Raw genomic sequence first — 12,926 nt, 5'->3', positions numbered from 1 at the left:
GCCTATATTCCATCATAATAAATCCCCAGATCTACGTCCTTCTACAGAACCTAATAATTGTATGATACAATATTGTTCTGCTCCAGGAAGACATCCAGGCCTCTCTTGAACCCCTCGACTGAGTTCGCCATCACCACCTCCTCAGGCAAGCAATTCCAGATTCTCACTGCCCTAACATTGCCAACAAAGGGTTTTCAACCCAAGTACTAAAAATAAACATTTTATTTAAAATTATTGAATCTGTCCAATTACTTTTGGTCCCTTTAAAAACAGGGTGGCACATGTTAAGGAGCTGAAACTCCTAAACCCTTCATCCAATTTTAATGTGGATACCCTCAAATAAAAGCTGAAAGTCTGAACTTCAACTGCATCTGAATTGTTTTGTTCAAAATTCATTGTGGTAATGTCTATAACCAAAATTAGAAAAATGTTGTCTCTGTCCAAATATATATGGACCTAACTGTACCTTACCTATCCTACCATCTACCCTAGCATTCTCACCATCTACCCTACCTATCCTACCATCTCACCATCTACCCTAGCATTCTCACCATCTACCCTACCATCTCACAATCTACCCCACCGACCCTACCATCTCACGATCTACCCTACCTATCCTACCATCTCACCATCTATCCTACATCTCGCATCTACCATACCATCTCACCATTTACCCTACCTGTCCTACCATCTACCCTACCTATCCTACCATCTCTCCATCTACCCTACATATCCTACCCTACCATCTCACCATCTACCCTAGCATTCTCACCATCTACCCTACCATCTCACCATCTACCCTACCTATCCTACCATCTACCCTACCATCTCATCATCTACCCTACCTATCCTTCCATCTCACCATCTACCCTACCTACCATATCTACTCTACTATCTCACCATCTACCTTACCATCTCACCATCTACCCTACCATCTCACCATCTACCCTACCATCTCACCATCTACCTTACCTACCCCCTACCATTTAACCATCTACCCTACTTACCCTATCATCTCACCATCTACCCTACCTACCGTATCTACCCTACCCTACCTACGCTACCATCTCACCATCTATCAGATCCCCAATATTCCAATCTCAAGTTATTGTTGCTGAGCTTGTTTCCAACTCTACCGGATAGGCACTAAACTTGCTGATTGCTTGGCATCTGACCAATAGGACTCCCATCGATCTCAAGGTGGCATTGGGTTTGCCGTTTTCTGTTGGCACAGGGTAGAGGCCATTAATGACAACTGAACTTTATGGATAATTGTGCAGCACAACTACCGAAAAAGCGCTGAACATTAAGACTCATCTTCCCCCAAAAGTTGCCACATTTGCTGCCAAAACATTTTCACACTTTTTTATTTTTCTTCTGATTCGTCTGATATAAATTATTATGGCGGACAAATCTGTCTGTGAAGTGTCAGATTTATTTCACGTTTCTGGATTCGGAGTCTTCATTACAGGCGAGTTAATATAAGTTATGATTTTACCATCGATTTGAACGTGATGGAACGATGCCCTGAAATCCTATTACCAGCCGTCATATCAGGTGTCGCCGCCGCGGATGCACACGTGGAGCGCACATTCTCCCCCCCATAATCTGCGATTACCGGCATCGCATTGCCACATTAATTACAAGGTGATGACAATGACTCCAGAGTGAGGAGTACCGGGGTCCTTTGTGGAATAATATGTAACAGAATCAAAATATTCTCAGGGAAGAGCAACGGACATAGGACGACATGGGGGATTGTGTCCAACAACAGACGACAAGTTATTAACTGAAATATCAAGAAGAAAGTAATAACAGGGTTGTAGCTCAGATTCATAGATGGAATATTTTTCCAAAAACGTGATCCCCCTGTGAGGCGCTCCCCAACATGTCCACTAGTGGAATCCACATCCGGTAATGGATATCATCTATGTCCGCCCTCTCCTCCCAGACACCACAGGACGGTCACAATCTGCCCAAATTACCTTCTAACCGGCAGAGGATAACAAAGACGTCACCACGCGGCTCTGTCCGTCCTCGGTGGCCGTTATCGCCATATTCAGGGCGTTCTCTGCTACTTTTTCTCATAAGTGACCTCCTTTAAGGATCATTGCGCTGCTGAAAAAAAAAAATTGGAGCAATTTAAAGTTTTTTAAAGCCCAGAAATGAGAATGTGTGAGAAAGCAATACTGCGCTGGTTTCAGGCTATGGGGCATTTCACGTGCAGCCGGAGAAAAATTTCAACACATTATTGAATCATTTCCCATGGGTGACACTCCTGCAAGGGGGAACGGTGCTCAGCGCCACCGATCGCACAGTGATCGCTCCCTTCCACTTTTATGTTTTCTTAGAAGCCGACCTGTAAATATATCATTATGGCGCATGTTCTTATAGGGAAGCGGCTACATTGGAACTGTGGTCTAATCTGTGGCGCAGCCGGTTATAGAGCGGAGGAGACGAGCAGATTCATATGTATCTATTCAAGGGAGAAGATTCCGTATAACCTGTAATTTATACACTTAAGCCTCTGCTCATTCTGGGCTTAGGAGTCCAGTGGGCGGTCCTTACTAGATGATTGACAGCTATTTCTGTAAGCACACTATTACAGAGAAGGCTGTCAAGAGATTAGTAGTCCTGTGGGCGGTCCTTACTAGATGATTGACAGCTATTTCTGTAAGCACACTATTACAGAGAAGGCTGACAATCAATGATTAGTAGTCCTGTGGGCGGTCCTTACTAAATGATTGACAGCTATTTCTGTAAGCACACCGTATTACGGAGAAGGCTGACAATCAATGATTAGGAGTCCGGTGGGCGGTCCTTACTAGATGATTGACAGCTATTTCTGTAAGCACACCGTATTATGGAGAAGGCTGACAATCAATGATTAAGAGTCCGGTGGGCGGTCCTTACTAGATGATTGACAGCTATTTCTGTAAGCACACCGTATTACAGAGAAGGCTGACAGTCAATGATTAAGAGTCCTGTGGGCGGTCCTTACTAGATGATTGACAGCTATTTCTGTAAGCACACCGTATTACAGAGAAGGCTGACAGTCAATGATTAAGAGTCCGGTGGGCGGTCCTTACTAGATGATTGCCAGCTATTTCTGTAAGCACACCGTATTACAGAGAAGGCTGACAGTCAATGATTAAGAGTCCTGTGGGCGGTCCTTACTAGATGACTGACAGCTATTTCTGTAAGCACACCGTATTACGGAGAAGGCTGACAATCAATGATTAGGAGTCCGGTGGGCGGTCCTTACTAGATGATTGACAGCTGTTTCTGTAAGCAACTATATTACAGAGAAGGCTGTCAAGAGATTAGGAGTCCGGTGGGCGGTCCTTACTAGATGATTGACAGCTATTTCTGTAAGCACACCGTATTATGGAGAAGGCTGACAGTCAATGATTAGGAGTCCTGTGGGTGGTCTTACTAGATGATTGACAGCTATTTCTGTAAGCACACCGTATTACGGAGAAGGCTGACAGTCAATGATTAGGAGTCCTGTGGGTGGTCCTTACTAGATGATTGACAGCTATTTCTGTAAGCACACCGTATTACGGAGAAGGCTGACAGTCAATGATTAGGAGTCGTGTGGGCGGTCCTTACTAGATGATTGCCAGCTATTTCTGTAAGCACACCGTATTACAGAGAAGGCTGACAGTCAATGATTAGGAGTCCTGTGGGCGGTCCTTACTAGATGATTGACAGCTATTTCTGTAAGCACACCGTATTACAGAGAAGGCTGACAGTCAATGATTAGGAGTCGTGTGGGCGGTCCTTACTAGATGATTGCCAGCTATTTCTGTAAGCACACCGTATTACGGAGAAGGCTGACAGTCAATGATTAGGAGTCCTGTGGGCGGTCCTACGTGGCATCTTCTGAGCAGGCATACTACATAGCAGTCCCTGGAAAGGACAGCTGCCCACAGATGAGTCTACATGTTCAATGTAGGGGTCCCTTGAAATGGTGAAGGATCGGTTGAGCTAAGTGTTTATGCATGGGAGTAAGGCAGTGCGATACCTCCTCTGGCTGGGACGTCTCTCTCCTCGGAACAAAAGGGTTAATGTGCCCGATCCTTGTATTGCCTCGTCATTATTTGTGAATCCGGAGACGTCCATAGACATCAGACAGTGAGGCGGTCCCACGTAAGACTCCATTGCTCCGATCAGAGAACTCGTGGTTCCATTATAGTTGCTATTCTTCCAACCATTCAGCCATGTTACGGCCCCATGGGAGGACAAGAAGGACCAGGTAGGAGAATTAGGCCAACCTTAGAGGGCCCCGAGAGGTAATCCTCCACCAGGCCTTAAATAAACTTGTTTGTTTCTTATAGGATTGCGGCAACGTATGTGAAAGAGCGCGAAACCCGAAGACCAAGAAGCGCGGCGCTCAGCCGTATTCATCAGTGTCAGACGCTTCAGTGGTACGGCGCGTGGATGACCGGCCAACTCCATGTAACGACTTCTGGTCATGGTCACGAGCACGAAAACACCAAGTCAGAAAATAGTCCCCCATTCTAGCAATTTATAGGGGTCCCAGCTCAGATCAAACAGGCATTATATATCCATTGGACAGGTGATAACATTTCCAATAGAGTTCTAGTCCGCTTCTTCTCTGAAGAGACGATTTTCAGATTTCCCAGAGGAGCATTGCAAGGCTTAAAAGTCTCCTCACCTCGACATGTCACTCTACGCAAGGAGAAAGGTTACTCCTTGGATCCCGGTCAGACGTCTCTCACGCAGCCAAACCAGATCTCACACTTTGCACTGACGAGGGGCAGTACCCCAACACACAGTGTCTGCAAAGTGAGATTTTGGTTTTGGATATTATCCTAAAAGTCATGTTTCAAGGCTCGTTAGAGAGTCGATATTGACTTTTATGATGGTGACTTCCAATAGGTGACACCAGGGTTCTAGTCCTTTTCTTCTCTGAAGAGACAATTTGCATATTTCCCAGAGGTGCATTACAAGGCTTAAAAGTCTCCTCACCTTGGCATGTCAATCTCCGCAAGAAGAAATGGTACCCCTTGGATCCTCTTTGAGGGTGAAATTTTAATAAAAACTGTAAAGCTGCAACATTTAAATCAGTTTTAATTAAAATAAATGTTTTTGCATATGTGATATAGAAAGCAAGATTAGACTGAGCCTGCGGTCACGGATCCATCAGTTCCTTCAATCTAACATTCATTTTGGTAGCGATATGCACGATTCGACAACGGAGAGCTTGTTTGTAGTCTGTTACTATGGAAACCTATAGGCTTGTGTGGGAGCTGTGGACAGAAAATTTATTTATTTACGGTAAATGAATCCTTCAGACCAAATGCAAAAGTTGTTTTATTTTGGAGACATTGGAACAATAAGAAAAAAAATTGGATGTGAAGGTGGACATGGGATGCAGGATGTATACCCCTCCGTCACCACGGCACTGGCCATAATCTGCCCAAATGACCGTCCTACCATCGGAGGATCACAAGGATGTCACCACGCTGTTCTGTCCGTCTTCGGTGGCCATTATCTATATATTCGAGGCCGTTTCCTAGACACACGTGTGATGCCACAATACACATTTGCCCTCCGCTGTTTTATTTCATAAGTGACCTTTTATCATGTCAACGAAAATGGAATTGGAGCAATTTTTTTTTTTTTTTTTTTAAAGCCCAGAAATGAGAATTGGTGAGAAATCAATACTGCGCTGGTTTCAAGCTATGGGGCATTTCATGTTCAGCTGTAGAAAAACTTCTCTACATTATTGAATTATTTCCCACGGGTGACACTCCTGCAAGGGGGAACGGTCTCACAGTTTGGAGGAGGGATTTCATTCCACTTTTATGTTTTCTTTGAAGCCGACTTGACATAGTTTTCTATAATATATTATTACGCCAAAGAAGGTTAGGTATGTTCTTAAAGGGAAGCTGCACCCAGGCTCGGACTGGCCCACAGGAGGACAGGAGAATCCTCTGGTAGGCCGCTCCTGTGAAGGAGAACTAATGAGTAGTGCTGTTCAACATTTGATTCAAAAGTTAAAAAAACACAAAAATTGAGCTTAACTTGAGTTGGTACACATGCAGAAGTTAAATGCATGTTCACATTGGCCACAAATCATTAAAACCTACAAGAGAAAAAAGTAAGCAAAAACCCTGATGTAACTAAGTAAAAAAGCAAAAGTGCATTTAAATAACACAAGAGTTTTTAGTAATACTGTTTTTTTGATAAAAAAAAATAGCACAAAATCCATCCCACCACGTCAAGGTAACTCTGATCGGGACAGCCCTATACCTAGGTTTTAATATTAGACAGTGTAGGACTGTCCCGATCAGAGTTACCTATTTAAATGCACTTTTGCTTTTTTTTACTTAGTTACATCAGGGTTTTTGCTTACTTTTTTCTCTTGTAGGTTTTATTGATTCAAAAGTTGCAGAAAAAAAAAGGTAAAATCTAATTGTTCATTAAACAAGATAACCAAGTTAATAATATATATAATAACAGTTAATATTACATAGAAGCAAAAGTAAATTTGTGTACTAGGGTCAGGTTATTTTTGCATATAGTTGAACAGGGGACTCAAAGAAACAAGATTACTAGTGGGCTTTTGACACCCCAGTCCAACACTGCACCAACTGTGATTGGTGGATCCTGTGTTATCCACTCTATATAGAGGTGTAGAAACATTGTAACCCTGTCTGTGATGATAGTGAGACTATTGAAAAAAGTCTTCTGTAAAGAGCGATGAAATTGAAAAAAAAGTTATCAAAAAGGTTTTAAAAATACATTTAACATTTTCCAATGTCACACTGTCTTTGCTACTTCTTTGCTCTAGTCATAGACCGTCCCTTCTGGTGCCATAATGGCTTCTACTCTTAAAATCCATCCCCCCTGGTCTCCCGAAAGAGTTTATAAATCTCCATGAAGCTGCAGAATCCTCCAGGAACCCCAAAAAAATGGTATGTGGGCTTCCCAATTATGTCCTACCAACTGGTCCATGAAAACCAGACATGTTCTACATGCTTCTCATTTTTGAAGACCTGTTCACATAAATGGAGGAAAACGGTCCACAAAATAAGGACACGTGTACGTGGACATCCCTATAGGATGTAACGTTTTCATGTGCGGTCCATGGAAATCATGGATGGCACATGGTCTGAACGATGCCTAAAACTGTATCAGCACATGTTACAGGCGACCATCAGAGACCTTCGCTTTCTTGACCGCTCCGGATGGGTCACACTGACGGGACGTCGCCATCTTCTCTGGCCTCCAGCATTTTATTACCATCTTTCCATACAGGTCGCAGCCCGTTATATTACGTCACAAGCGTTGGCCCGCTGCCATCGTTCGCGTGTTGTCGGCATGTGAAATCTGACACTTACACGCCAGCCCCGCCAACATAAAAGGGACGTCGTTCGACGGGTTCGGGGGCCCTCACGTGGCAACAAAATGAGCCGACTAACCACCGAAGGAGACATTGTGATGTTCTATTCCTCCATATTCTGTACGGGAAGGACTTACTTTTCCATTATCTGGTTGATGTGCGACTGCCCGGGGAGCGAATATGAGAGGGGCACCGGGGTGTAACCGAGAGAAGGGTGGCATGATGTGAACGGGCCTATTTAAGTCTGGTTGCCATGGCAACGGGTCCATGGACGACGATCTGTGTAACCTGTACGTGTGCTCTATTCTGGGGTCACAGTACGAGCACGGACCCGACATCTGTCACTTACATAAACGTGAGCGGAAGTCTCCAGAGGACGTGAAGGTTACACGCGGCTATCTGAAGAACATGCTACAGTACCTCGGCGGTTATATTCTTTATTCTCATTTATTTTTTACATGACGTGAAATATTCTCAAAAAAATGTAATTCTATCGATCTTACAGAGAAATCAGCCATAACATAAAACCCTGTACTCAGTATTAAATAGATCCCTTTGTGGACCATCAAGACCTGGACTCTATAAGGCCCCCGGGGACACCGGGACCGCTCAGTCCTGTACTCTGGTGTCTCCAACACACCCCACAGATGATCAATCATCAGCATCTTGAGCTAATTATCAGACCGCTCCTGACCGACCATCATCTGCTAGAAGAGGCCCTGTCACTAGGAAACCCCACAGCCATGAAGGCGGCACAGCAAAATGTTAGGCCGGTGGCACATGTGTCACATCTACGTGATGCCAGGACTGATGGTTTCCCAGCCGAATGTTGCCTCTACCCCCGCCGGATCATCTTCTTACCGCATCTTGGTGCCACCTCCCCCCTGGAAAGTAATGCACTGGTGATAGCTGCGATGCTCAGGCTTGTTCAGAAGCAACCAAAAGACCTTCTGTATACCGGGTACGCCCCACCGTATACCGGGAACACCCCACATGACCTGCCATACACCGGTGAGTCTTGTGGGGTGCTCTTGAATACCAGGAACACCCCACATGATTTGCCATATATTGGGAACAACCTACAAGACCTGCCGTATACCAGGAACACCCCACATGACCCACCGTATACCGGGAACAACCAAAAAGACCTGATGTACACCGGGAACACCCTACATGACCTGCCATATACCGGGAACAACCAACAAGACCTGACGTATACCGGGAACACCTCACAAGACCTGCCATATACCAGAAGCACCCAACACGACCTGCCATTTACCATGAGCACCCCACAAGACCCACCGTATAACGGTAACACCCCACATAACCTGCCATATACCAGAAACAACCAACAATACCTGCCGTATACCAGGAACACCCCACAAGAACCATCGTATACCGGAAACACCCTCACAACACCTGCCATACACCAGGAACAACCAACAAGACCCGACGTATACCGGGAACACCTTACATGACCTGCCATATACAAGGAACAACCAACAAACCTGCTGTATACCAGGAACACCCCACATGACCTGCCATATCCTGTGAACAACCATCAAGACCCACCATATACCGGGAACAACCCACATGACCTGCCATATACCAGGAACACCCCACAAGACCCACCGTATACCGGGAACACCCCACAAGACCCACCGTATACCGGGAACAAACAACAAGACCTGACGTATACTGAGAACACACCACAAGATCTGCCATATACCAGGCGCACCCCACAAGACCCACCATCTAATGGGAACACCCCACATGACCTGAAATATACTGGAAACAACCAACAAGACCCGCCATATACTGAGAATACTCCACAAGACCTGCCATATACCAAGAGCACCCCAGACGACCTGCCATTTACCAGGAGCACCTCGCAAGATCCACCGTACACCAGGAACACCCCACATGACCTGTCATATACTGGGAACAACCAAGAAGACCCGCTGTATACTGGGAACACCCCACATGACCTGCCAGATATCAGGAACACCCCACAAGACCTGCCGTATACCGGGAGTACCTCAGGGACCTGCCGTATACCAGGAACACCCCCAAGACCCACTGTCAGAGATCACAGTCAGGGAGCTCACGCTGAACCCATGACGCAGTTATCTTTTTGTCACGACCAGCACTCTGCTGCCCCCTATCGTCAGGACAATTATGCAGTTGACAGACGATTAATGGAGGAGGCTGCAGGCTGTTCCAACTAATAGGTTGGTTATTGGAGAACTAACAGGGAGCGTATGGTATATACACCTCCGATTCCAACGCATGAAATATATGTATATATCCCCAGTCTGGTCACTGCCAGCTCTGCAATAACACAATAACAAAAACTAACTACTCGCTGCCACCACTAATCGTTTATAGGTCAATTGGACACCGTGTGGTTTAAAGAACAAAAAGGAACAGAACTATTCCATTTTTTAATTAATCTAGAAAGATAGGCAGTGTTCATAAAAAATATACGAAAGCTTTTACAAACGGGACAAAACAATACAGCGAATACAATTATATAAAATAAAATGGATTAACAGAGAAACTTACCAAACGCTGGTCACAGAGATGGCTCACAGCTTAGTACTTTAGAGCGCTTGGACTGAAAACGTCCAGTAACACGTGGAACGTGGATCATGCCTACACAGATATGTATCTCTCTGCATTGAACCCAGATGATACTTTGCCTTGTCTTTTTATTATCTCCTAAGTTACACCTACACACCTCCGTAATGACTCATAACAAGGCTGGTCATGGGACGTGGATACTCCCATCAGCCTCCGCCTGCTCTCACTGTTATTAGCGGCAGAAGGCTTTGGCTGATGAGAGCAGTAGTCCCATCAGCCAACCTCAGTGACAAGGTAAACTTTTTTTTCTCCGATCACAGCTGTGAGAATCGAGTCTGTCTGACTGGAGGTAATGATTTTACACATGACAGCGTGAGAAACACCCAGTGTACGGGGGTCCGAATCCGAACAGTAACATAGACTTCCTGGTGAAGTCCGTGCCCGAAAAGTAGGTGTTCGATATAGACGCCGAACTCTACTCTTTGGGTTCGCCCATCTCTAATTGTGAGATTCCCTACATTCATGATTAGTGATGAGCGAGTTTACTCGTTGCTTGGGTTTTCCAGAGCATGCTTGGGTGATCTCCGAGTATTTGTTAGTGCTCGGAAATTTTGTTTTCATCGCCGCAGCTGAAAGGGAACCTGTCACCCCCAAAATGGAAGTTGAGCTAAGGCCACCGGCATCTGGGGCTTTATCTACAGCATTCTGTAATGCATTCTGTAATGCTGTAGATAAGCCCCCAATGTATCCTGAAAGATGAGAAAAAGAGGTTAGATTATACTCACCTGGGTGGGCGGTCGGGTCTGATGGGCGTCGTGGTCCGGTCCGGGGCCTCCCATCTTTTTACGATGACGTCCTCTTCTGGTCTTCACGCTGCGGCTCCAGCGCAGGCGTACTTTGCCCTATTGAGGGCAGAGCAAACTACTGTAGTGCGCAGGCGCCGGGAAAGGTCAGAGAGGCCCAGCACCTGTGCACTGCAGTACTTTGCTCTGCCCTCAACAGGACAGATCAGTACGCTTGCACAGCAGCCGCAGCGTGGCTAACAGATGTAAATCATTCAGCTGCGGTGATGAAAACTTAATCTCCGAACACTACCAAATCCTCGGAGACAACCCGAGCATGCGCTGGAAAACCCGAGCAACGAGTACATTCGCTCATCACTATTAATGATATCTTTGCTCCTGAGGGTCGTAGGCGATAAACATTGCTGCCATGTTTTCCATCACGATTTTAAAGTTGCATAGACCCCAAATATGACAAGTGTAGCCTCAACTATCAAATCATTATTCAATCGGAGGGATCCTGACCATTGCCCAGTTACGTGAAACCATGCTTTGCTTTTGCCACTTCATCACGTTTCCAAAAACATGACTTTCCCATCTATTAGACTGATGTAGTCCATGCAAACTTCCCTTCTTAATTTCTAGCAAGTAAACAAAGGACTTACCATATACCAGGGACACTCCACAAGACTTGCCGTATACCAGGGACACTCCACAAGAGCTGTCCTATACCAGGAGCACCTCAAAGATATGCCGTATACCAGGGACACTCCACAAGACCCACCATAAACCTGAACCACCCTATAAGACATTACTGGGAGCACCCCACAAGACCTACCATATACCAAAAAGACCCCACAAGACCCATCGTATACCAGGAGAACCCCACAAGACTTGCCATATACCAGTAAGAACGCACAAGACTGTCCATATTCCGGAAGCACCTGATAAGACCTGTCATATAACACGTACAAACACACAAGACCTGAACTACACCATGAACACCCCACAAGACCTGCCGTATACCGGGAGCACCATACAAGACCTGGCGTATACCAGAAGCACCCTACAAGACCTGGCGTATACCGGAAGCACCCTACAAGACCTGCCGTATACCAGAAGCATCCTACAAGACCTGCCGTATACCAGGAGCACCCTACACGACTTGCTGTATACCAGGAGCACCCTACAAGACCTGCCGTATAATGAGAACACCCCAAAAGACCAAGAGTATACCAGGAAAATCAACCAGCAAGACCTGCCGTATATCAGGACACAAGACCTGCCATATATTAGGAACACCCGATAAGACCTGCTGTATACAGGGAGCACCCAACAAGACCTACCGTATACAGGGAGCCTCCTACAAGACCTGTTGTATACAGGGAGCACCTCACAAGACATGCCATATACCGGGAGCACCCTACAAGACCTGCCGTATATCAGGAACACCCCACAAGACCTGCCGTATACCAGGAGCACCATACAAGACCTGGCGTATACCAGAAGCACCCTACAAGACCTGCCGTATACCAGAAGCACCCTACAAGACCTGCCGTATACCAGAAGCACCCTACAAGACCTGCCGTATACCAGAAGCACCCTACAAGACCTGCTGTATACCAGGAGCACCCTACAAGACCTGCCGTATACCAGGAGCATCCTACAAGATCTGCCGTATACCAGGAGCATCCTACAAGATCTGCCGTATACCAGAAGCATCCTACAAGACCTGCCGTATACCAGGAGCACCCTACAAGACCTGCCGTATATCAGGAACACCCCACAAGACCTGCCGTATACCAGGAGCACCATACAAGACCTGGCGTATACCAGAAGCACCCTACAAGACCTGCCGTATACCAGAAGCACCCTACAAGACCTGCCGTATACCAGAAGCACCCTACAAGACCTGCCGTATACCAGAAGCACCCTACAAGACCTGCTGTATACCAGGAGCACCCTACAAGACCTGCCGTATACCAGGAGCATCCTACAAGATCTGCCGTATACCAGGAGCATCCTACAAGATCTGCCGTATACCAGAAGCATCCTACAAGACCTGCCGTATACCAGGAGCACCCTACAAGACCTGCCGTATACCAGAAGCATCCTACAAGACCTGCTGTATACCAGGAGCACCCTACAAGACCTGCCGTATACCAGGAGCATCCTACAAGACCTGC

General features: G+C 46.0%; 1 protein-coding gene across 1 annotated transcript in view; it reads right to left on the bottom strand.

Moving 5' to 3' along the window:
* The window catches only part of CHST1 (carbohydrate sulfotransferase 1), a 71,424-nt gene extending 69,306 nt beyond the window's left edge, over window positions 1–2,118 (bottom strand). The window contains exon 1 of the mRNA XM_069739572.1: window positions 1,986–2,118. The gene's annotated coding sequence lies outside the window, so the exon portion shown is untranslated. The remainder of the gene's footprint in view (window positions 1–1,985) is intronic.
* Between the last annotated feature and the right edge of the window lie 10,808 nt (window positions 2,119–12,926).

Source organism: Ranitomeya imitator, chromosome 9 (assembly GCF_032444005.1).
Source record: "Ranitomeya imitator isolate aRanImi1 chromosome 9, aRanImi1.pri, whole genome shotgun sequence".
Classification (NCBI taxonomy): Eukaryota; Metazoa; Chordata; class Amphibia; order Anura; family Dendrobatidae; genus Ranitomeya; species Ranitomeya imitator.
The sequence above is the reverse complement of the archived record's forward strand: the minus strand, read 5'-3'. Positions and strand labels throughout refer to the sequence as shown.